Source organism: Triticum urartu, chromosome 5 (genome assembly GCF_003073215.2).
Source record: "Triticum urartu cultivar G1812 chromosome 5, Tu2.1, whole genome shotgun sequence".
Lineage (NCBI taxonomy): Eukaryota > Viridiplantae > Streptophyta > Magnoliopsida > Poales > Poaceae > Triticum > Triticum urartu.
The window spans coordinates 26,529,541-26,553,269 of NC_053026.1; the positions used below are offsets into that span (position 1 = coordinate 26,529,541).

Below are 23,729 nucleotides of genomic sequence, written 5' to 3' on the forward strand. Positions count from 1 at the left end.
GTCTTCAAAACCCATCCTCTCTAAGACATAGCGCCTTGCATGGCATGGGATAAGCTACTCGAATTGTAAAAGATGAAAATTACACGTTGAAATAGTTGTAGTCATGCTTAATTACGAAAAAACACTTGTCGTCGTTGCGTACCATTTCAACATCGAAGGTCTCCTCGAGCTTAATGCTGAAGCGCCGATCACCGTCCAGGTGAGGCATGTCGCACAGACCTCGATCGTCGTGGCACCAGCTGCACTCCCCCGGAAGACTTTCGTCGTCTGATGATGACATTTCCTACGTTCATATTTCAAAACTACATCATCTTTGTTGGGTCCAATAAGATAATCCACAGTGTGATGAAAACACGCCCTTCGAACTGGTTTGAGCAATTGGTGAATGGAGATGGTCTAAGATTTTCAGTAGTAAGAAGTGAAGTGGTAATTTTGAGAGCAAATGGTTAGGATGAGTGGTTCATCTTTCCTGTTTAGCTTTACAATAGAATATTGCTAGTCGTGCACACTTGTGCATTTTCATCCAGGCCCAGTGGAGTTGGCCTCAAAACATTTCTTTCTTTAAGCCTGCTACATCCATCTCAAGTATTTATGGTTAAGGGTTAGCAGGGCCATCCAAATAGAATATGTGGTATGGGCTTTTTTAGTAGGTCATCCTACCAGATTAGGGTTTATCGATGACGAGCAACTGACATTAGTAATAACTATGAGTTGACATCACACTTCTATATGTATAACACAAGAGGCAGTTGATCCTACTTAATTAAGTACTAAGATACCCCGGCCCATGCATTTGCCGCAAGTACCCCATATGTCCTATTTTTAGCAAAGTCATGCTAAAATTCACGAAAAATTTCAGCATGACCTTTGCTGAAAATAGGACATATGGAGTACCCGAATTTGCCAGAACGGAAGTTAATCGACATTCCGGCAAACTCAAGGGCCTCTCGGGGTACCTGCAAAATCATCACGACACGATGGTCGGAGACAAAACCCAACAAAGTCATTCCCTTCACTCGGGGTACATCAATATATCTTCTAGGGGTGAAACCGTACCCTGATTCTCCTTTCTTCCTCTTGCCGAAGAGAAGTTGGCTGCAGAGGATGGTCCAACTCAGATCAGCCTGATGAAGTTCATTGTATAATTCTGTTTAGTTCCAAGCATATACGAATAATCTTCAGAGTGGGCACAAAGATGGAAGCAAACTAATAGCACAAAGTGAATAGCAAATCAGCTACTGAAACTATACTGAAACCATGCTGAAACTTTACTGAAACTACTCCTTGCAAGCAAACTGAAACTACTCCTTGGAAGCAAATTGTCTTGGAAGGAGTATTGTGTGCACAAATCTACTCCAGCTAGTTGCTTTCACTTAGAGATTGTTAGGTAGCCGATAGCACAAACAACATGAGTCATTCTTCAGACCGTTACAAATAGAAACAATGGCAACCAAGGTTAAAAACCAACAATCCTATATATTATTCTGAAACTTCATATATTGAAATCACTTAGTAGAAATTCTTCCTTCCATTCTATTCAGAAATTTTGGAGATAATATTGTGGACTTTGGTAGTTTTCTTAAATCATTTCATTTATATTTTAAATAACAGTAGGAATTATTTCATAATAGAATTTACCCCAAAAACAAATTCCTTTAATGCAATTTTCAAAATCTGAGTTGCCTCTGTTGCACTAAAACTAATTCAAATAATTTTTTTAAAATTGCCACAAAATTTTTGGGAGACCCTATAATTCCTATAAATCATTTTTGAACAAAGACCCATCCTACTCTTTTGAAATTTTTGAGAGAAACACCCACTTTTCCATTCTGATCCATTTTCAGTTTACAACTACAACCCTATTTCCCCTATCTCCTAAAAATCTACAAAATTATCCCAACACAAGAACAGTACCTACACTCCTTTTTCCCAAACATCTCCTGATCACAAGTTCTAAATTTTCAACATTTGCCGCTTGTGAAGAAACTTCATTTCCTACAATTCCAAAAATTCTGAAACTTTGCTAGCACCTCTATTTTGATCAAAACCATCACCACAAGATAATTGTAGGATAGCAGCTGCAACATCAAGATAATTGCATGAAGAGAGAGCAACTTACTTTGAGACAGCGTCTTGTCTCCGCTCGATCTGCTGCTTCAGGGCGACGACGACAGTGGCTTGCGGTCCAATGGAGGGTGGTGGATGGTTGGGAGGTGGGGGGAGGGGGGGCACCTGTGGATGGTTGGTTGGGGGCAGCGGTGGTGGTGGATGCTTGGTAGCGGCGGCGGCGGTGGATGCTTGGGGGTGGCGGTGGCTTGCGGTGGTGAGGGGTGGAAGAGCTGCGGCGGTGATGGTGGAGGAGCGCTGTAGGTGGGGGCGGGGCGCGCTGGAAAGGGGTCATCGGCGGCGAGGGGGAAAGGGCGGCGGCGGTGGATGCTTGGGGGTGGCGGTGGCTTGCGGTGGTGAGGGGTGGAAGAGCTGCGGCGGTGATGGTGGAGGAGCGCTGTAGGTGGGGGCGGGGCGCGCTGGAAAGGGGTCATCGGCGGCGAGGGGGAAAGGGCGGCGGCGGTGGATGCTCGGGGGCTAGGGATTTGATCGGCGCGGGAGGCGAGGGGGAAAGGGATGGAGGCAGGGGGCAAAGGGATAGCAATGGCGCACCTCCCGGGGGTGCGCCATAAGTACATCCATAGCAATGGCGCACCAGCGTGGGGTGCGCCATAAGTAACTTTTTTATTGATAACAATGGCGCACCCCCTCCCGGTGCGCCATTAGGAACTTTTTTTAATTATTTTTTATTGATAAAAATTATGACACTATATAGAGGAGAGGAGTAGAGGAGGGAGGGAGGGAGGGAGCATTTACATTCGTTGACGAGGCGGTGGTTGGCATCGCATCGGAGATGCAGACCGTAGAAAGGAGTAGGACGCCGGTCGTGGTTGTGGTCGTGGGCCGGCCTCGTCGCGTCGGCGTTCGTTGTCAGCCGTCGATGGACTGCGAGTAGCCCCGCCGAAGTCTTCACCTCCGGGCTCCGGCTTCCTCGTCATAGCGGCGGAACAAGGTGCAGCTGCCGGTGGGGTGGGGTGGGCCGGGCGGCTGCGGCGAATGGGGTTGGGGGGCGCGACGCGACCTAGCCTAACCTACACTATTAGGAAAAGGGCTATAGATAGGATTGACACTAATGGCGCACCAGGGAAGTAGTGCGCCACTACTATATACTAATGGCGCACCAGTTGGTGATGCGCCATTAGTGTGGAAGACACTAATGGCGCAACAGAAAACTGGTGCGCCACTAGTGATATTTTTTTTTTCATTTTTACATACATACTAATGGCGCATCCTACCTCTGGTGCGCCATTACTAGTTCTAACTAGTAATGGCGCACCAGACATGGAGTGCGCCAGTACTGATTTTTTTTAATTCTTTTTTTTTTGCAAAACTACTAATGGCGCACCGCCTCACAGTGTGCCATTACTAATTTAAACTACTAATGGCGCACCCTGTAGAAGTGCGCCATTAGTATATATTTTGATATCATGAATATTTTTAAATATCATGGGCACTTTTTGATATCATGAATATTTTTAAATTTCATGGGCACTTTTTGAATTCATGAATATTTTTTCAAATTTGATGATATTTTTTCATATTCAATATGATAAAATATTGAATATTCATGAGGACACTCGATCTTGATCCCCCTCCATCTCGATCTCGATTCCCCCTCCATCTCGATCTCGATCCCACCCGCGCCTCCTCCCCCCTCTTCATTTAAAAATAATAATAATAAAAAAGTGTAGACTACAATTGTTGTTAAACAACAATTATTACTGTTTTTATAAAAAAATATTACTGTTTCATATTCATATTCATTTTCTAAAAAATTATTACATGCAACAAAAAAAATTACTTATGGCGCACCTCTGGCTGGTGCGCCATTGCTATATATATAAAAAATTACTAATGGCGCACCTCTGCCCTGGTGCGCCATTGCTATGTAAAAAAAAGATTACTAATGGCGCACCGACCGCTGGTGCGCCATTAGTAAGATTCCCCCTAGCTAATTCCCTCCCTCTCGCCAGATCCCCTTCATCCCTCTCCCTCGCCCCCTAGCTAATTCCCCCCGCTGCCCCGACCCACGCCGCCGCCGCGACCCCCCGCCACCCTCCCCCGCTCCACCGCCGCCGCCGACCACCCCCTCCCCCGCTCCCGCCGCCGCCGACCCCCCGCACCCTCCCCCGCTCCACCGCCGCCGCCGACCCCCTGCACCCTCCCCTGGCCCGCTCCACCGTGGCCGCTGACACCCCGCACCCTCCCCCGCTTTTTGATAATATTTTCAAATAACAAATTTGATGATATTTTCAAATAACAAATTTGATGATATTTTCACTTAAAAATAGAAAACAAATTTGATGATATTAAAAAAACAAATTTGATGATATTTGATGATATATTTTGTTCTAGTCCTCATGAAAATAACAAATTTGATAAAAAAACAAATTATTAGATGCAACAAGAAATAATGAAAAAAAGAAGTTACTAATGGCGCACCAGAGGAGGGTGCGCCATTGCTATCAGAAAAAAAAAGTTACTAATGGCGCACCAGAGAATGGTGCACCATTGCTATGAGTGTTTTTATGGCGCACCCCTCGACGGTGCGCCATTACTAACATTACCCCCTCTATAGCTGGATACCCGGCCCTTCGCTCGATACCTCCTTCCCTCTCCCTCGCCAGATCCCCTTCCATCCCTCGCCACACCCGCTCCAGCTCCCCCACGCCGCCGCCCCCGCGCCCCCCGACCCGCGAAGCACGTGGCCGCCGGCCTCCCCACGACCAACCGAGGCGCCCAGGAGGACCGTCGTCGTCTTCCTCTTCGACTACGAGGACCCGGACGAGCTCGGACGCCCTCGAGCCACCCCTTCGACGACGCCGCCGACCCCGACCCCTCCGGCGACTGGCCACGCCCGCCCAGGTACCTCTCCTCCTTCCTCCCTCTCCACCCTTCCTCCCCATTCCCTCCCTCCCTAGTTCTTCTTGCTATATGGATCAGAACATATGGAGCATTACTATTGCTATATGGAGCATTACTATTGTTCTTCTCTGAACCATTACCATTCCCTCCCTCCCTAGTTCTTTGTAACGCCCTCGATGCGGCTATATCTCCCACTTGTCGAAGCACGACTTAGAGGCATAACCGCATTGAAAGCAATGTCGCAAGTGAGGTAATCTTCACACAACCCATGTAATACATAAGGGAAAAGATACATAGTTGGCTTACAATCGCCACTTCACACAATTACATGAATAAAGCATTACATCATCCAAATACAAGCAGGGCCCGACTACGGAGCCAAAATAAAAGAAGAAACCCCAAATGCGAGACGGTCCCCGATCGACCCCAACTGGGCTCCACTACTGATCAACTAGAACGAAACAACACAAAGGACAAGATCTTCATCGAGCTCCTCCTGAGCTTGGTTGCGTCACCTGCACGGTCTCATCGGCACCTGCAAGCTGGTTTTGGAAGTATCTGTGAGCCACGGGGACTCAGCAATCTCGCACCCTCGTGATCAAGACTATTTAAGCTTATGGGTAAGGTAAAGGTATGAGGTGGAGCTACAGCAAGCGACTAGCATATATGGTGGCTAACATACGCAAATGAGAGCGAGAAGAGACGGCATAGCACGGTCGATAAAAGTATGATCAAGAAGTGATCCTAAAACAACCTACGTCAAGCATAACTCCAACACCGTGTTCACTTCCCGGACTCCGCCGGAAAGAGACCATCACGGTTACACACGCGGTTGATGCATTTTAAATAAGGTCAACTTCAGGTTTTCTACAACCGGACGTTAACAAATTCCCATCTGCCCATAACCGCGGGCACGGCTTTCGAAAGTTCAAATCCCTGCAGGGGTGTCCCAACTTAGCCCATCACAAGCTCTCACGGTCAACGAAGGAATAGACCTCCTCCCGAGACATTCCGATCAGACTCGGTATCCCGGTTCTACAAGACATTTCGACAGGGTAAAACTAAACCAGCAACATCGCCCGAATGTGCCGACAAATCCCGATAGGAGCTGCACATATCTCTTTCTCGGGGCACACTTAGATTGTCCTAGGTACGGGTAGGCCAGCCCAGAGTTGCCCCTGGTGGTCACCGGCAGCTGACAGGTTGGACCAACACTCAGAGTAGCACTGGCCCGGGGGGTAAAATAATGATGACCCTCAGGAGCGCGACTCCCAAGGGAAAAGAAAAGGCTAGGTGGCAAATGGTAAAACCAATGTTGGTCATTAATGGAGGAGTTTTACTCAAGGCGAACTGTCAAGGGGTTCCCATAATAGCCCAACCGCGTAAGGAACGCAAAATCCGGGAACATAACACCGATATGACGGAAACTAGGGCGGCAAGAGTGGAACAAAACACCAGGCATAAGGCCGAGCCTTCCACCCTTTACCAAGTATATAGATGCATTAATTAAATAAGATATATTGTGATATCCCAACAAGTAAACATGTTCCAACAAGGAACAACATCTCCATGTTCCAACAAGGAACAAACTTCAATCTTCACCTGCAACTAACAACGCTATAAGAGGGGCTGAGCAAAGCGGTAACATAGCCAATCAATGGTTTGCTAGGACAAGGTGGGTTAGAGGCTTGGTTCAACAATATGGGAGGCATGATAAGCAAGTGGTAGGTATCGCAGCATAGGCATAGCAAAAGAGCGAGCAACTAGCAAGCAAAGATAGAAGTGATTTCGAGGGTATGGTCATCTTGCCTGAAATCCCGCAAGGAAGAAGAACGAGTCCATGAAGAAGACAAACGGACGTAGTCGAACGAATCCTCACAACACGACGTTACCGGAAACAACCCGAAGAAGCAACACCGGAAAGAAGCAAACAACATAGTAAACAACCACCACATAAACAAGGCATGATGCACAAACAAGTATGATGCATGTCCGGTTTAATGAGGCATGGCATGGAAAAATGCACAAACAAACCTACAAATTAAATGGAGCTCAATATGCAACGGAGTTGCATATTGAAGAAAACACCACATGACTTATTTAGTTCTCTCTCGTTTATGAACTCCACAATATTAAATATTGGTTAACATGGCAAGAGGTGAAGCATAACAAAACTATACCATTTAAACAATTTAAATGGAGCCGGATATAACAAACAACAAATCCGGTAAATCCCCATATGCATTAGCAATTTGATGCAACAACAATTTTAAACATTCTTGAAGTTGTTATCATGATGCGGATGACATGCAAGTTTTATGCAATAATTATGAATAAGTTGATAAGAGCATATTAAGAAGCATCTGTCATCGTGGCGGAAAGAAAGGATGCCACGGGGACGATAACGGAAACGGTACCACGACAATGTTCCCGTTCCGGAAACTCGCTTGAGATGCTGGTGGAAAAGAACAAGTGTGACGGGAGCGTGTCATGCGAAGAACGGTGGGGTGCTCCCGGTTACCGGGTTCCCACGTGTCGACGGCATAGCAACAAGGAGGAACAACTAAGGTTCACGAGCGAAAACAACAACCAACCATGCATCTCATACAACACAAGCATTCGGTCCACGGGCGTCATCTCGGGGTTATACCTTCGGAGCGTGCAAACGGGACGGATCAAGTTCGTAGAGGGAAGTAGGCGTTCTCGCGACGGCGGTAGTGGAAGTAGTCGTTCACGTTCGTTCGGAGAGGTACTTGATGACTCCAACGTCTTCGGAGCGACGGTAGTTGTACACGGTCCACGAGACGTCGATCGTTCGGGGTCCGACTTATGGTTCTTGCCAACATGAGTGGTACTTGGCATTTTCGTGTAGACGAACCTGGCGCATCCGAAGGGTCACACTCGTCATCGTGGGAACTTGGTGAATCCGAGGTCTTCGAGCGTCGTGGTACTTGGCGAATCCGCGTAGTCATGCATGTTCCAACATCACACTTGGAGGGACACCGACGGCGTGGTACTTGGCGAATCCTGGACTGTCTTGGCGGTCTCCGGTGGAGGCGTTCTTGGCAGGCAACGAGAGGCGACACGGTGCACCGACGCAGCAACGCAGGCAGGTGCTCGAGCAGGACTTGGCACCGGTCGTCCTCCTCACATTCTCGCACGACAAAGGCATGGGCGAAAGGAAAGGCACGGGCAGGAGGAAGGAGGCTGGCGCTGGTCGGCGCTACAGCGGCGTCCTGCTGGTCTTGGATGGCGGCAACGCACAGGAGAAGGTGGAGGGCAGCAGCGGGCAACGGCGGCCATGGGAGGCGCCCTTGGTGCGCCCGTGGTGACGCGGTGGGGCGGGCGAGCTCGACCCTCGCGCCCATGGCGGCAAGGAGGAAGAACATGGAGGAGGCGCACGGGTCGCGGGCTCCTGGAGGGCGGAGTAAACGCAGGGGAGGCGCCAGTCCTTGTCATCATGCTTGATCCCGCTGGATCGAGACGACGACTGCAGCGGGGGATGGCACTCGGCGAAGTAGGGGAGGCAGAGAAACGGGACTCCGGCGACGAGGTGCAGCGGCGGAGCTTCGAGCTCGGTTGGCAGCGGGCTTGCCGGCGTCGGGGATGGTGCAGGAGAGTAGAGGGCCCGCGAGCGAGATGGGGGCGCTGCGGAGGGAGGCGGAGATCGCGGCAGGAGGGAGTGAGAGAGAAGGATGGGATCGGGCAGCGCGGCGCTGGAGGGAAGGAGATGGGTTCGTGGGAGCGATGGATCGGGTTATCGGTTCCCTGGCGGTGCGAGGAAACGAGGAGGAGTGGGATCGTGGGAGAGAGGGAGGTTGCGAACGAGGCTCTCTGGTGGCGGCGCTAGGAGGAGAGCCAGGTGCGGGCTAGGGTTATCGCGCGGCGCGGCTGGGCCTTAGAGGCCGGCCCAGAAGAGAGGGGGTGGTGAGATGCCTGGCAGCTGGGCTGGTGGTAGAGGATGGCCTAGGTGGGCCGGTTTGGAGGGAGGCCCAAGTGGGCTGCGGCTGGCCTAAAGTTACAGTTATCTTTTCTCTAATTTTCTACAAGGAGAAAATAAAGAGAAAAGCACAGGGGGAAAAGGAGAGGTGCATGAGAAATATAAATATATCCTCATGACCCTGAATTCATGCCCTATTTAACAAAATTGGTTTGGAGATTTTTAAAGGAAGTAAAAATAATTCAAGTTTGAATTTAATTCAAACTTGAACCATTTTTTAACCTAACCAAAACAATTTCAAACGAGATGAAATTTGACAGAGAGGCTAGGTAGATGGTGTTAGAATATTGGGGAAGAGATGAACATCAAAAGAGAAGGGAAAAATGGCACTTGCAGAAATGAAAGAAAGGGGAGGGAAGGAGGAGTGAAGGTGCAAGAACCACACATGGAGCATGCAACAAAACAACATGCATGAAAATGACAATGCACATGATGCAAAAATGAATGCAACAGACGAAACAAAACACACAACGAAACCCGGAAACCACGGAAGGCATCTGAAGCTCCGGTCTTGGGGCGTCACATTCTTCCTCCTCATTAATTTGCAGGATCAGAACAAGTTTGTAACAGGATGCTCTACAATGTTGATTAGGTGCATTACTATTGCTATATGGAGCAGCAATTTACTATTGCTATATGCTCTAGTTTGTATCAATGTGATTGTAGTTTTTCTTGTCATCAAGTTTAGTTGATGTTTATTTAAATATAGCTTATATGATCAGCCACTCTATGTATGATTGTGGCTTGAAGGTTCTGGAAGAACGTTTTTCCTTCAAATTCTATCTGGTGGCATTGTCCTAGACTCCCTAGTTGTGTTGTTAATTGTGCTTCTATTAAAAGAATTGGGAGTTACTCACTGTACTAGAACTCTATAGGTTGAATTTTGGTTAACTAATACTAACGTTATGAGAATGTAAGCACCTATTATTGCTACTGATATCATTGGCTCATTGCTGCCTTTGTGCAATGCAGAACTGTTAAGAGTGATTTGGAGGATTCAAGATTCTGTGAAGCTCTTTTGACATTTAAAACTCAGAACTGAAGGTACTTAATAAACTCAAAAGCATTGATGATAACTCTTGTTGCCTAGAAACAGAGGTAGTTTACATATTGCATTGCTGGTGTTTGTTTATGTTCAGAGTTTAAGCATGTGTAGTGTAGTGTAGTGTAGTGTAGTGAGCTTGTTCTAGTGTAGTGAGGTCTGAACCATTGCACGATGTAGTGTAGTGTAGTGAGCTCTGAACCATGTTTAGTGTTGAGTACTTCAAGTTTACTGAACCTATTCATTTTTGTGGACTTAGTGAACATGATAAGACAAGCCAGATGCTCTATTTTTAATTAATAGTAATCCATGATCAGCAACAGTTTCTTTCACTAATTTTTAGTTAACAGCAATCCATGATTTTTTTTCAGCTAAAACTATTCATGATTTTTTGTTGGGTGACCTATTAGATCTGGAATGGAAGCTCACATAAGTTGAGCTGATTTTTGTCCATATGAAAGCAGAGGACCATATGGTCTGTGGCCTTTTCATCCATATGAAAGTAGAGGCACATTGTGGTGCTAGTTTGCTGGGTTTTGTCTCCGATCATCATGTCGTGATGATTTTGCAGGTACCCCGAGAGGCCCTTGAGTTTGCCGGGATGTCGATTAACTTCCGTTCTGGAAAATTCGGCTACTCCATATGTCTTATTTTCAGCAAAGGTCATGCTGAAATTTTCCGTGAATTTTAGCATGACTTTGCTAAAAATCGGACATATGGGGTACTTGCTACTAATGCATGGGTCGGGGTATCTTAGTACTTAATTAAGTAGGATCAACTGCCCCGCCATTCTTGCTGCATTAAACCATAGGTGGCAATAGAGCCAAGTGATTAGGCCCAACTTAGAATTCTCGTTAGCATCGATAAACCCTAGATGATAAACCCAACATAGGTGGCAATAGAGCCAAGTGATTAGTGCCAAGTGATTAGGCCCTAGGGTGCCTCGGCATCGATAAACCCTAAATGATGAAAACTTAACTTGGCTTCTATAGGGTGCCTCGGTGTCGATGATAACCTAAATGATGTACACTTAGGCTTTTAGGGTGCCTCGGCGTCGACAAAACCTAAATGATGAAAGTTTAGGCTTTTAGGGTGCCTCAACGTTGACAAACCCTAAATGATAAAACCTTGGCTTTTAGGGTGCCTTGGTGTCGATAAGAACCTAAATGATGAAAGTTTAGGCTTTTAGGGTGCCTCGGCGTCGACAAACCCTAAATGATAAAAGCTTAGCTTTTAGGATGCCTCGGTGTCGACAAACCCAAAATGATGTAGTTTTGAATTATGAACGTAGGATATGTCGTCATCATCATCGGACGACGAAAGTCTCCCGGCGGAGTGCGACTGATGCCACGACGATCGAGGTCTGTGCGACATGCCTCACCTGGACGATGATCGGCACTTCAGCATTAAGCTCGAGGAGACCTTCGAAGTTGAAATGGTACACAACGATGACAAGTGTTATTTTCATAATTAAGCATGACTTCAACTATTTCAACGTGTAATTTTCATCTTCTACAATTCGAGTATAGATTATCCCATGCCATGCAAGACACTATGTCTTGGAGAGGATGGATTTTGAAGACCATGAAATTTCTGAAACAAAGAAAATTCACCTAAGGACTCATCACGATGTGGACTTTGAAGTAAATCTATATAATTCTGAGGGCGTAACCCATTTTGGTTGCAAAAATTGGGAAGCATTTTGCAAGATGTATGGTTTTGATGAGGGTATGCTTATCACCATGGATCTTGGTAATCCTGACATCAACCAAGACAATATGGACATTTGGGTCCTTGTTGATACGCCTCCAGTTCTACCGCTATGTGAGTTTCTCAAACATAGTTATTAGCTAATTTATATTGTTTATTTCAAAATAGTTGACAACTTATTTCCATTGACAGCTTATTTTCATTCTTCAAAGAATGTGCGGGAGATGGTAGACAAAACCCACTACACCGATGGCTCCGAATTAACAACTTACAAGGAGAAAAATCATTTGGTCGGATTTTGTACTGACATTGATAATTACAATATCTACAATCAAACTCCTCAACATTATGGTAAATACGTGCCACTAGTGCATGTGTTCAACTACGGTAACTACCATGGAGATACCCTGGTAAGATTTTTACTATTACGACATCCGTACATCTTTTGCATACTTCTAAAACTAGTACATCATTGCTAACTATGAAGTTATTACTATGTTTTTCAACAGATAATCCCAGAGAATTGTGTGCCTCATATGATGTATCTGAAAGGTAGTGTTAATGTTTTGAACATACAGCCAGGTCGTCCTACGAATCTCAACTGTCCATACGAGATTTCTAAAAGAAGTGGAGACATGAAAATCAAAGGATGAAAAAAATGTATGGACAGTCGTAAGGAGCTTCTTGGAAGCAAAAGGAAGCGAAGCGCAAGAATTGGAGATAGGATGTTCTCCATTCTCCATAATGGAGAGTCAGGGTCTATATTGTTTTATGCTATTTTAGCTTAAATAGGGTATTTAAGTCCTGCCTAATACTGATGATCATGTGCTAAGAATAATTAAGTAGGGTTGGTTCGAAGACTATCAAGATGATGATCGTATGACTTGTTATGAATAACGAGTAGAAGTTGTATGATGATAATTAGTAGGACTTGTTAGGATTAGTATTACTTCCGACAAACTCGATACTCGCGGTCTGGAGACTTGTAATGTTTTATCTTTGTTCGGTCTTTTGAATTCAGAGACTAATATGATGAATTGTATTCGGAGACTAATCTTCTATTGTATTCGATGAATCTGCTGTTGTTGTGTGCTACTGTCTATATTCTGTCAAATAATATATTTTGTAACATGTGCAAAAATCAGAAAAGTAAAAAAAATAAAACCTAATATTCATACTAATGGCGCATCACTACAGAGTGCGCCATTAGTATGCCAAGTATACTAATGGCGCATCCATCCGCAGTGCGCCATTAGTGTGCCCCATGGTGTTATATACTGCGCCATTAGTATACCAGATACTAATGGCGCACCAGTGGTGCGCCATTAGTAAAAATTACTAGTGGCGTGCTACTAATGGTGCACCGGTGATGCGCCATTAGTAGGCAAAACCGGTGCGCCATTAGTAGGCCTTTTCCTAGTAGTGCTAGGTTGGAGCGGGGGAGGGTGCGGGGGGTTGTCGGCGGGCGGTGGAGTGGGGGAGGGTGCGGGGGGTCGTCGGCGGCAAGGGGGATCGAGATGGAGGGGGATCTGGCGTGGGGGGCCACGAGGGGAAAAGGGATAGAGGGGGGAAGAATAGTAATGGCGCACTGTACCAAGGTGCGCCATTACTAGTTTTGGAAAAAAAATTGTTAGTAATGGTGCACGGGGTGAGTGGTGTGCCATTAACCAGTAATGGCGCACTCTGACCGGGTGCGTCATTAGTATTTTCGGAAAAAAAAATGTTAGTAGTGGCGCACCATTGGTGCGGTGCGCCATTAGTGTGACAGACACTAATGACGCACCAACACATGATGCACGACTGCTATATAGTAGTGGCGCACCACATGTCTGGTGTGCCATTAGTGTCCATATTATTTATAGCACTTTTCCTAATAGTGGTAGAGGCATACTAGTGACACTATGTTTGTCTATGTATTCACACATGTATTATATTTTTGGTTAATACAATTGTAGCATGAATAATAAACATTTATCATAAAATAAGGAAATAAATAATAATTTTATTATTGCCTCTAGAGCATATTTCCTTTAGTAAGAACATCTCTAGCTCCTTTGAAATGATGTGTACTAAACAAACCTTAACAAATTGACCCCTAGATGCTCCAAAATGATGTGTACTAAATCAATCTTAAAAACAAGTACTAGCCTGAAAATCCATCTCTGCACCCGAGCTCATCTGCACCCGCGCTGACGAAAAAAATTCAAAACAAATACCAGAAAAATTTAAAAAATTCCAATTTTTTTAGGGAGACAATTTGATGCGTGAGGTCCGCTCCAACTTTCTAATCAATGGGACATCTGAGGAGCACTCAGCAAAAAAGACAAATTGGGGGTCTGTAAAAATGTTTACTGCTCATATACTGTTTTGATCCGATTTGTTTTTTTTCCTGAGAGCTGCTCAGATATATAAATGCCATGAAATTTGGCACAGGCCTCAGGCATCAGATTGTCTATTGCACAACAACAAATTGGAATTTTTTGAATTTCTTTTGATTTTTGTATGATTATTTTCTAACCGGGTGCAGATGAGCCTGAGCACCGAAACGCCCTACTCGTACTAGCCAATGTTTAATGAGTCAAACATATGTTTTTAGCATCCAATCAAACATATGGTTGAGTGGGTTATGTCGTTATCACTTAATAATCAGAACGACAATTGGTTGAAAATCTATTGTGACAGAGGATGCATATATTTAGTGGGTTAATCAGGGTGTGAACATACCGGAGTTCAATGAATTGTGTGCATAAATGAATTCAGGCTGTAGTAAAAACACGTAACACATTTTGAACTAAAATTACACCAAGTATTTTAGAACGGAGGGATTATGTGCTAATACAAAATGGTGGACAAACTAGAGCCATTTTTTCTAGCCGTCCGGTCCGGGTGCGGTGCAGAAAAAGTGCTCGTCAACGAGCTGATGAGCCTGAATTGGTCTGGCCCGGCCTGTAATTTATGTCCCTTCACCTACACGATGGGATAAAAATCGCAAATTCCACGGCGCGACATGCATGACACAACACAACATCGAACAAAGAACAACACATGGCAACTCAAAAGAACAACATGTGGCCAATACAAAATTGGCCATCTGTTAATCCAGTTCCTTCCCGCGTTGGCCGGCTGCCGACCAGAATCCTCTCCTCCCAAAAACAATTAGTAAAGGAGTCAATGTGCCCTCATTTTGTTTCCACGAGACCCCCTCCCCCCTTTCCCATTTTGTTGCACACAAAATTTTCTCATTAGCTACCGCAAGGCAATGGGAAGAGAGGGGAGCTCGTTGTCACTGGCGAGGCCACCCCATCCAGGTGATGCCACGGCGATCTGCATACAAATAATGAACACCTAGGGACCGCGTCCATGTTCCTTGGTTGTTTCTATTTGCATGCCCTCCCCACCTGCACGTACCATCGACAATAACTCAGGCCTCATTCGGTTTGGAGGATTTTCGTAGGAAAAACATAGGAATAAGGATTCCAGAGGAAAATTTTCTATGTATGCATTCGGTTTGTAGGAAATACGTGCAGGAATTTCGTAGGAATACTACTCATTTCCCGTGTTTTTGGAGAAAACTACACATTCACTCAAAGCTCATTTTACGCGTAGGAACGAGGCAAGTCAATTTCTTAGGATGGCAAGTGCCATCCTATCATATTCTTATACTACTCCTAATTCCTACGTTTTGATTTCCTCCAAATCGAATGAGTCCTCGATGTATCGTCGACAACACTCAAGGGCAGTGGAAGATGAGTCTAGTCTGAGATAGTGCTTTGTCATTTCCTTTGGTTCGATAACCGTGGAACATCTGCATAACCTGATGGGTCTGTGCTGCGGGGTTCTGGATCCAGACATCGCCTTGTTTATGGAAGACCTCGCCGAGTGACTTTGGACCTTTGTGGTCCATAAGCCATGGTTGGATAGAATGCCAGAGCCAAGATCTCACCACGGCCCAGGCCGGACTTGTACCTACCATGGGCAATAATATGCAACAGTACCACTGTACGCTACAGCCAATGAAGCACATCTCGGCCACACCCCAAGCGGCTGCCCGACATGTCTTGGGGTTAATGCCGCCACTAGTTAGATAGGTGGGCATGCAATTGGTGGGCTCCTTGTGGACGGTGTTGTCGAGACATTTTGTTGTCTTATAACCTACTCCCTTCGTTCCGAATTATTTGTCTTAGATTATTTGTCTTAGATTTGTCTAGATACGGAAGTATCTAGCACTAAAATAAGTCTAGATACATCCGTATCTAGACAAATCCAAGACAAATAATTCGAAACGGAGGAAGTACATGGTTTGAACCTCCGTCAATGAGGAGCAGGATGATGACAACTTCTAAACCTCGAGCCACCTCCTATTTGCATCTTTTTAACTCGAATCCCCATTTTCTTGCAAGTTCTAACATTCACAATCGTACTCTTAATAGTTTGCATGCATGGCTGTTTCTATGGACTCTACTCCCTAGTCCACAGAAGACAAATCAAGTACATTTAAGCATCCACCTTTTGTTCCTTACGGGATGCAAAAAAATTGCATTATGACTCAAATTTTGTATATTAATACAATCTGACAAGAGTTAGATGTTTTGAAACTCAGCTCTATGAAGTCCTTCCTGTTGAGTATATGATTATTAGGAAGTATAGGATAGATTAGGATTTGGTTCTGCCTTGTCTTGTATTCCAAATTGGTCATTATGCTTTTATAAATATGCCTACGAGGTTCAAGAAATATAATGAACAACTATTCCATCAAACTGTCACTCCCTTCTAACATGGTATCGGCCTAATCGATCATAAACCCTAGCCGCCGTCGCTTCTGCACCCGCGCGCCGCCTCCGAGGCAGCCGGCCTTCATGACCGCCGTCCGGGGCCGCGCCGCCCGTACCTAGGGTTCGTCCCTCGATCATGTTGATCAGCTCCTTCAGAGAGTCTTTTTCCTCATCAGTTGATTTCAGATTATTTTTTTCTGTATCGGTGTTTTTTTAATTTTTCAATTTAAGATCAGTTTGAGTTCGTCTGTCCACCCTTTGCACGCATCTGCTTCAACCTTGACGATGACTACACGCTGGCACGCGGCTACTCGAAACACCCGCGTACATACGCGCATCGTTCCGACCCGGCCTGCATCCACCGAGATCGGTTACTGCGGCGGCCTTGGAGCCTCTTGGGCTAGCCCGTCCTCCGGCAACGAGTGGCCTCTGGCCGCTCCCGCGTCCCGCGCGGACATTCGCTCGCATGCGCGCGCATGGTCTGCTGCTCTGGGATTCGGCTTGTCTGTTCCTTTTTCATGTTTTCATACATGCTCCTACTTCATTTTATGACTATTTTTTTTCCTTTTCTAATTTAATCATCTCCTTCTGATTTTGTTAAGAGGGTGAACCAGGCTTTATTTTGTTCCAATCAAATCAAGTCATATACGCGGGAGCACGGATGAAAGCACGCGTAAAGAGGAGGCAAGTCTCTTACGCTGCTCAGTTTCCCACGCAGATCCACTGATCCAATCGTGGAGGCTTGTGTCCCGTGCATGCAGGGTGTTTGCACGTGGTGCGTCCTCTATGAGATTCAGTGAAAATCATCTGGTATATAATATATGTGCTTCCTCTTCGATCGAGCAGTAGGCTGCCACTGTGTTGTCCGTTCAGACCGCAGCGTTGTCGCCCCATGGTTTTCCCCCGGCTGCATCAATCCGCACGCTGCCGCCGCGTCGCCCTTTCGGGCCATAGTGCCGCGGCCCGCGATCTACCATCGTCCCGATGCTGTCCACTCCAGGTCGTCCTCGTGGCTGCATCGACCCTCGCGCTGCCGCTGCGTCGCCCCGTCGGGCCGTAGCGAGCGTGGCACACGGTCCATGCCGCCGTCTCGTGGTTCTCCTCGCGGCTGCACCGACCCGCGCGATGCCGTTGCATCGCCCTTTCGGGCCGTAATGCCACGGCCCGCGGTCAACCACCGCCCCGAGGCCGTCCGCTCCAGGCCATCCCCGAGGCTGCACCGACCCTCGCGCTGCCGTTGTGTCGCTTTGTCGGGCCTTAGCGAGCGTGACACGCGGTCCCTACGATCGCCTTGAGGTCTTCCCCGCCGTCGCCTCGACCCACACGCTGCCACTGCGTCGCCCCTTCGGGCCGTAGCGTCACGATGCACGGCCCACTTCGCCGTCCCCGCGTGTTGACTTCTACGTGGTATGTGTCGCGCCGCCTCCCTAGGCGCGGGAACGCCACCGTCTGCGCTGGTCTTCGTCACGCTGTCGGATTCTTCCTCGCCTACTTCGAGCACTTTTGCCGTGCCTCTGACCTAGCCGCCACCACCTCCTCGGGCCGCCGTCGCCGCTCTTCTTTCAGGTCCACGGCGACTACCTCGACACCGGCCACCCCGACTCGACATCGACCACGGCGTCTCTCGCACGGCTACCTCAGCAATGGCTACACCACCCTACGCTCTCGGCTACATCGAAATCGGCACAAAGGGCTACCGCCTTGCTTGAGCAACCTCGTCGGTTTCCACTCCAGCCACGACTCCGCGATGCATCAACCGTTACGACTGTGGGGGGTGTCCGTCGGCTTGCCTTCGGATTCTTCTTTTGTCTCACCGTCTGCGTCGCTACTGTTGTGACTGTGGGGGATGTTGAGTATATGATTATTAGGAAGTATAGGATAGAATATGATTTGGTCCTGCCTTGTCTTGTACTCCAAGTTGATCGTTGTACTCCTATAAATATGCCCACGAGGCTCAAATAATATAACGAACAACTCTTCCACCAAACCCCTCTCTCCCTTCTAACACTTCCGAAAAAGGTAAAAATCAAAAGCTACAGTTTTCAAAAAAGTATCAGAAAAAAAATCCACATGTCAATATGAATGTATTTTACACGCGTATAAATTTTCATGTTGGAATGACTTAAGATGTGAGCTACACACAAAAAAACTAATTCTTAGATTTTAATAGTGAATAGAGAGCACTAAAACTCCACAAATTTTTGTAGCTCACATATTAAATCATTCATAATAAAAATTTACACATAAGAAATGTGGATTTTTTTTCTAAAATTTGTTAAAACTTGAAAAATGATTTTTGAAAATTTTCATTTAAGAGGCTACATGGAGTCTGAGCTACAAAACAAAATTCCGTACATGACAATATGTATCCATTGTTTCTAAACATACACATGGGTGTTTATAGTATTATTTTGAAGGTGGGGTGTCCATATTATTACGGGAAAGTATGTTACAATATCATTTTCCCCTCATGAATTGGCCCCCTAAATAGGATTTTGGCTAGCTGGCATGCTTTTGAATACACTTTTTCTTTTACTGAGGTAGGGTATTGCCAGAAAATAATTAACCGCTATACGAAGTGATCTTTTATGTTAACAATCTAGCCTCCACTCTCTGAAGTTGGATATCCGCCAAAATCCTCATTTGACAGAATTTAAGGGTTAGTTTGCGTTCATTTTAAGGCCAGGTGCAAATGGTATCCTTTAGAGTATTCTCTAATTAGCCCTATTTGGTCTAACTAAATGAACTATATTTTTAGAGTTTAGATAACTTCTAAATCATATTCATTTGCTTGAACTAAGGAGAGGTTCCAAGGGTACCCTCTCTAATTAGCCCTATTTATGTTAACAATCTAGCCTCCACTCTCTGAAGTTGGATATCCGCCAAAATCCTCATTTGACAGAATTTAAGGGTTAGTTTGCGTTCATTTTAAGGCCAGGTGCAAATGGTATCCTTTAGAGTATTCTCTAATTAGCCCTATTTGGTCTAACTAAATGAACTATATTTTTAGAGTTTAGATAACTTCTAAATCATATTCATTTGCTTGAACTAAGGAGAGGTTCCAAGGGTACCCTCTCTAATTAGCCCTATTTATGTTAACAATCTAGCCTCCACTCTCTGAAGTTGGATATCCGCCAAAATCCTCATTTGACAGAATTTAAGGGTTAGTTTGCGTTCATTTTAAGGCCAGGTGCAAATGGTATCCTTTAGAGTATTCTCTAATTAGCCCTATTTGGTCTAACTAAATGAACTATATTTTTAGAGTTTAGATAACTTCTAAATCATATTCATTTGCTTGAACTAAGGAGAGGTTCCAAGGGTACCCTCTCTAATTCCTGTAACATCAAAGTGTGGGGAAATATATCATTTTGTAGCTTCATTATCCATAGTATAAACAAGTGTATAGTCGATCATCCCGAGGATCAAACACAACAATCAACTAATAAGGCACACTTCACCGTCTTAATCGCCTACTAATAAGGAAGCGGCTTCTCCGCTTCTACACACTGCTTGTAGTTTGAAAAAAGAAAAAGAAATACGGTTGGAGTGGGATCGAACCCACAACCCCCTACAGTACATGGAGTTACGGCAACCAGCATGACTAGCCCACCTTACGTGATTGTGTACAACTTGCACACTACGGGCGTGTTTGATTACATTATCGATCGAGCCTGGCCCGATGAGTCTAGCTCTATTGAGCCGGTTTGAGGGGATGCAGGCCAAATAACCCCAGATACACATAGTTTGGTTGCCTGCATGCCCCTAGTTGCATGAGACAACCATTTTCGACCCGGCATTTGGTTGCCCGCATTGCATTAGGCGCACATATGACATGGTGTTTGGTTGCAACCTGCATAAGGTGTTGTCACCACTTCTAACTAGTGGTGGGCTTACCACACAAAATCTGAACATGTAGTGCCATCTACTTAAACAAATGACATTTCAGCCTAACTATTATCAAATGATAGTTCGAATTATTAAGAGCCGTTGGCTAAATAGGGGATAGTTTATCGGTGTTGCTGCTATCAGATCTACCTCTTCCTCTTCCTCTTCCTCTTCTGCTTCTGCTGCTGCTTCTTGTTCTTCTTCCATCTTCTTCAAATCCTGCACTGACCTCTGTTAAGCCACATCGCCTCTGCCCATTCCAACATTTTGTTCTTCCAAGCATCATTGTCAAATGCCTCGACACCATGGCCGGAGCTAACAACATCGTCAGGCTCGACATCTTCCTCCTCAGGCACATGTTCATCAAAGCCCCACTGGAGGATCCAGTTGTGCAGAATGCAACAAGTAAGAACTAGTTTAATCTGAGTGGAGTATGGGTGGAATGGCTTATGATCCAGGATCTTAAACCTATTCTTCAGAGCTCCAAATGCCCTCTCAACAGTTACTGTAAGGCTGGAGTGTCTGAGATTAAACAGCTTCTGTGCAGTCCTAGGATAGTTCCTACCAGAGAACTCATTGAGATGGTACCTTGTTTTCCTGAAGGGTGGAAGAATACCCGGCCGACATGCATAGCCAGCATCTCCAAGCTAGAACTTGCCGTCGGGGATGTTGATCCCATCAGGTCGACTCATGCTGTCAGTGAGAATGTTAGCATCATGCGCTGACCCCTCCCAGCCAGCCAGCACATTTGCGAACTTCAGATCAAAGTCAACAGCAGCAAGCACATTCTGGCTTGTGTAGTGCTTCCTCCCCCTGTATGCTGCTGACTGTGACCTAGGAACTCTGGCAGTGACATGAGTACCATCTATTGCCCCAATGCAATCCTGAAAATGGCATCACAAGCCTGTGTTAGTGCTCAACTTGAACAATACAAGAATATCAAGCCATGGAAAGTGTATATTGTCAATGCTCACCTTGAAGTTCTTGGGCTTCCGCGAATCTTGGGTGGAGTCTGGCCAGATGGTCTCCTGATCATCTCTCCTCTAAGCTCCCCAATAGCAAAAAGCACCCGCTTGAAGTATCTAGAGATGGTCTCCATTGATCTCCTGAAGATGTTGTGAATGACCCTGAACCTCTGGTTATGGCCAACAACATGGAGGAACATGGCCACTTGCTCTTCGACACTGGTGTTGATGCTATCTTGTAACAGCCCCATACTCATGAAGGTCTCGACAAGCCTGGCAAATGGTGCTCTTTTCATTCTAAGCATCCATAGAGTCTCGACGTCATTGCAGTTGTAGATGTAGTTCAGATTTTGGATCCTCTCCTGTTCCTGGGAAAACAATGGACCATAACGAATCAAAGGTCTCCCAGCACGACGAACAGCTCTTTGGTGCATGAACATGACCCATGCCTGAATCACACTAATCAGTGCTGCTTCCTGGATTATCAGCCTCATTCGTGCGTCCATAACCTAGTCGACATCGACGGTTCGTTCAGTGGGAAATCGATTCTACACCCAGCTTAACGGCCTAACCACTGAGCTAACAAAGGGGGGTAGGGGTGCTGATTACCGGCATCAGAGACGAGGACGACGTAGGGGGAGCCATGGCACAGACTAGGTCGAGCAGACGGTGGCCAACAGCAAGGCCAGCACCAGATCCGCCGTAAACGGTGTCACCGCCGCAAACGCCTCCGCCGCCGCCTATAGCTCAGATCTGAAATCGCAGCCGGCGCTGGTGGTGAGGCAGTAGGGAAGAAAGGGGGCAGTGGCTATGGGTGAGCGAGTGAAAGGGGGGTGAGGCTAGATTTGGCGCCGGGACGGCGCACCAGATTTCCATCTCCCTCCCTCCCCCTCGCCCTCGCCTCGCTCCCGCCCATGCGAACTCGCGTCGCACTTAGCCTGGCTCGCGAGAAACTGCCGATCCAAGCGTTTCCAGCGAGCCAGGCTTTGGGCTGCTTTGAGGAGCGTGCGATGCAGGCCCAACAGGAAAACCGGGCAACCAAACTGTCAGGGAACGTAGTAATTTTAAAAAAAATCCTACGCACACAGGATCATGGTGATGCATAGCAATGAGAGGGGAGAGTGTGTCCACGTACCCACGTAGACTGAAAGCGGAAGCGTTAGCACAACGCGGTTGATGTAGTCGTACGTCTTCATGATCCGATCGATCCAAGTACCGAACGCATGGCACCTCCGAGTTCAGCACACGTTCAGCTCGATGACGTCCCACGAACTCCGATCCAGCAGAGCTTCATGGGAGAGTTTCATCAGCACGACGGCGTGATGATGGCGATGATGATGCTACCGACGCAAGGCTTCACCTAAGCACCGCTACGATATGATCGAGGTGGATTATGATGGAGGGGGCACCGCACACGGCTGGGAGAGATCAACATATCAACTTGTGTGCCTAGAGGTTCCCCCTGCCCCCGTATATAAAGGAGGAAGGGGTGAGGCCGGCCGGGCCCTGTAGGCGCGCCAGGAGGAGTCCCCTCCTACTAGGAGGGGGAAAGGAAGGGGGAGAGGGAGAAGGAAAGGGGGGCGTCGCCCCCCCTCTCCTAGTACAATTCAGACCAGAGGGGGAGGGGCGCGCGGCCTGCCCTAGGCCAGCCCTCTCCCTCTCCACTAAGGCCCATAAGGCCCACTATTTCTCCCGGGGGGTTTCCGGTAACCCTCCAGCACTCCGGTTTTCTCCGAAACCACTCGGAACACTTTCGGTGTCCAAATATAGTCGTCCAATATATCGATCTTTACATCTCGACCATTTCGATACTCCTCGTTATGTCCGTGATCATATCCGGGACTCCGAACTACCTTCGGTACATCAAAACACAAAAACTCATAATACCGATCGTCGCCCAACTTTAAGCGTGCGGACCCTACAGGTTCGAGAACTATGTAGACATGACCGAGACACGTCTCCGGTCAATAACCAATAGCGGAACCTGGATGCTCATATTGGCTCCCACATATTCTACGAAGATCTTTATCGGTCAAACCGCATAACAACATACGTTGTTCCCTTTGTCATCGATATGTTACTTGCCCGAGATTCGATCGTCGGTATCTCAATACCTAGTTCAATCTCGTTACCGGCAAGTCTCTTTACTCATTCTGTAATACATCATCTCGCAACTAACTCATTAGTTACAATGCTTGCAAGGCTTATAGCGATGTGCATTACCGAGTGGGCCCAGAGATACCTATCCGACAATCGGAGTGACAAATCCTAATCTTGATCTATGCCAACTCAACAAGTACCATCGGAGACACCTGTAGAGCACCTTTATAATCACCCAGTTACGTTGTGACGTTTGATAGCACACAAAGTGTTCCTCTCGTAAT

General features: G+C 46.5%; 1 pseudogene; it reads right to left on the reverse strand.

Annotated features, from left to right (window-relative positions):
* Positions 1 to 23,729, reverse strand: part of LOC125506677 — a 37,662-nt pseudogene that overhangs the window by 12,096 nt on the left and 1,837 nt on the right.